Source organism: Colobus angolensis, unplaced genomic scaffold, assembly GCF_000951035.1.
Source record: "Colobus angolensis palliatus isolate OR3802 unplaced genomic scaffold, Cang.pa_1.0 Scaffold401, whole genome shotgun sequence".
In the NCBI taxonomy this organism is placed as follows: domain Eukaryota; kingdom Metazoa; phylum Chordata; class Mammalia; order Primates; family Cercopithecidae; genus Colobus; species Colobus angolensis.
In genome coordinates, this window is record NW_012117389.1 from 1,124,844 (window position 1) to 1,127,806 (window position 2,963).

Sequence of the window (2,963 nt, forward strand, 5' to 3'; positions counted from 1 at the left end):
CTCCATCTCAAACAAAACAAAACAAAACAAAACAAACAAACAACAACAAAAAAAAAAACAGAAGTAACACCAATCACCCCTCCCATCTTCCATGTTATTTGTCTAGTATTATAGTCTCATCTTCTTTCTGGTCATATCAACCGAAAATTATTCATTAATATGATTGTTTATGTCAGGGGTTAGCAAATCTGTTCTATAAAACTTGAATAGTAAATACATTTGGCTGTGCAGGCCCTACAATCTCTGCCACAACTGTGTAACTCTGCTAATATAGTGCAGAAGTGACCATAGATAATAGGTAAATTAATGAGAGTGACTGTGCTCCAATACAATTGTACTTACAAAAACAGGCTGTAAGCTGCATTTGACATGTAGGCCATAGTTTGCCAAATCCTGGTTTATATATCAGAGATTTGTTCAGCTTTACCACAATCACCCTGCTTTTTAAAAATGTTTGCATTCCACTTCTTGTACATTCAATTTTCTTCTTCCTGTGGGGGAGCTCCTGTTTGTATTTCAGAGAGGGTCTCTAAAGCATAATCATCTTTTGACAGCTAGGATTTCCTGAAGCTCTTCAGTTTAGATATCCTATTCTAATTTGATTGGTAAGTATTTTAAGTTTTATATAAAAATTACAAGTTCTTTCTAATTCTGTGAAGAAAGTAGCTTGATGGAGATTTCATGTGGAACCAAAAAAGAGCTCACATATCCAAGACAATCCTAAGCAAAAAGAAAAAAGCGGGAGGCATCACACTCCCTGACTATAAAGGCTACAGTAACCAAAACAGCATGGTACTGATATCAAAACAGATATACAAACCAATGGAACAGAACAGAGGCATCAGAAATAATGCCACACATTTACAGCCATCTGATCTTTGACAAACCTAACAAAAACAAGAAATGGGGAAAGGATTCCCTATTTAATAAATGGTGTTGGGAAAACTGGCTAGCCACATGCAGATAACTGGAACCCTTCCTTACACCTTACACAAAATTAACTCAAGATGGATTAAAGACTTAAATGTAAGATCTAAAACTATGAAAACCCTAGAAGAAAACCTAGGTAATACCATTCAGGACATAGGCATGGGCAAAGACTTCATGGCTAAAATACCAAAAGCAACAGCAACAAAAGCCAAAATGGGATCTAATTAAACAAAAGAGCTTCTGCACAGCAAAAGAAGCTATCATCAGAGTGAACAGGCAACCTACAGAATGGGAGAAAATTTTTGCAATCTATCCATCTGACAAAGGGCTAATATCCAGAATCTACAAAGAACTTAAACAAATTTACAAGAAAAAAAACAAACGACCTCATCAAAAAGTGAGCAAAGGATATGAACAGACACTTCTCAAAAGAAGACATTTATGCAGCCAGCAAGCATATGAAAAAACCTTCATCATCACAGGTCATTAGAGAAATGCAAACCAAAACTACAGTGAGATACCATCTCATGTCAGTTAGAATGATAATCATTAAAAAGTCAGGAAACAACAGATGCTGGAGAGGATGTGGAGAAATAGGAACGCTTTTACACTGTTGGTGGGAGTGTAAACTAGTTCAACCATTGTGGAAGACAGTGTGGCGATTCCTCAAGGATCTAGAACCAAAACTACCATTTGACCCAGCCATCCCATTACCGGGTATATACCCAAAGGATTATAAATCATTCTACTAAAAGACACATGTACACATATGTTTACTGTGGCACTATTCACAATAGCAAAGACTTGGAACCAACCCAAAATGATAGACTGGATTAAGAAAATGTGGCACATATACACTATGGAATACTATACAGCCATAAAGAAGGATGAGTTGATGTCCTTTGCAGGGACATGGATGAAGCTGGAAACCATCATTCTCAGCAAACTAACACAGGAACAGAAAAACAAACACCACGTGTTCTCACTCACAAGTGGGAGTTGAACAATGAGAACACATGGACACAGGGAGGGGAACATCACACACCAGGGCCTGTTGGGGGGTGGGGGCTGGGGGAGGGATAGCATTAAGAGAAATACCTAATGGTTGTTGGGTGCAGCAAAGCACCATGGCATGCGTATACCTTTGTAACAAACCTGCACATTCTGCAAATGTATCCTAGAACTTAAGGTATAATACAAAAATTTATAAGTTCTCATTCTTCTATTCAAAAGGTCATACTCTAATAGAAAATTGTATCTAAACTAGTTTTAAAACTGTTTATGTATAATATAAATATGAACAAGGACAGGAAAGGAATGTGGGAAAATAAAAATAGTTGATTTGTTAGAAGGATTGTAGCCGATTCTTTTTTTCTACTTATAGTTGTAGAATAAATAAATCTTTTAAAAGTTTTAGTTTCAACTGATTCAACTTTATTTTCCTTAGATAAAAAACATATTTATAGCTTTCAAGAAAATTAGTGTAATATCAATATCTAAACAGAATGACATTGATTTCTTTTTGTAAGATCTCAGTTTCTCAAAGAATGCCTTGGGGAAATCTTTTGACAACTCTGTGTAGTTACGCCGTCTGGATGACACAAATGTGTTGATCACTGATTCCCAGAAGTATACACTGGTTTCTTCCCAAGAGGCCTGTGTGCCTACCTCATGCTGAAAAGTGGTAGCTACTTGGCATAGGAGCTGTATTGCATAGTCAAAACTCAAGTTCCATAAGCATCATTTGCACTAATGGTTGGCTCTCAAACATATATTGATCTTAATGTCTTCGGCAATGAGTGCTTAGGGGAAAAAAAACTTGTCAGTAGACTACCACAAGAATCACCTTAATTTTACACTCATGACCTTTGAATAAGGACTGTTATAATGTAATATTCTTTTCAGTTATTTATCACTGCATAGAAACCTACCTCAAAACTTATTGGTTTAAATATGCACATATGTCTTATGTCTCAAGATTCTATGAGTTTCCTAAGATAATTTTCTGGACTGGGTTGGTTTAACTAAAGTCT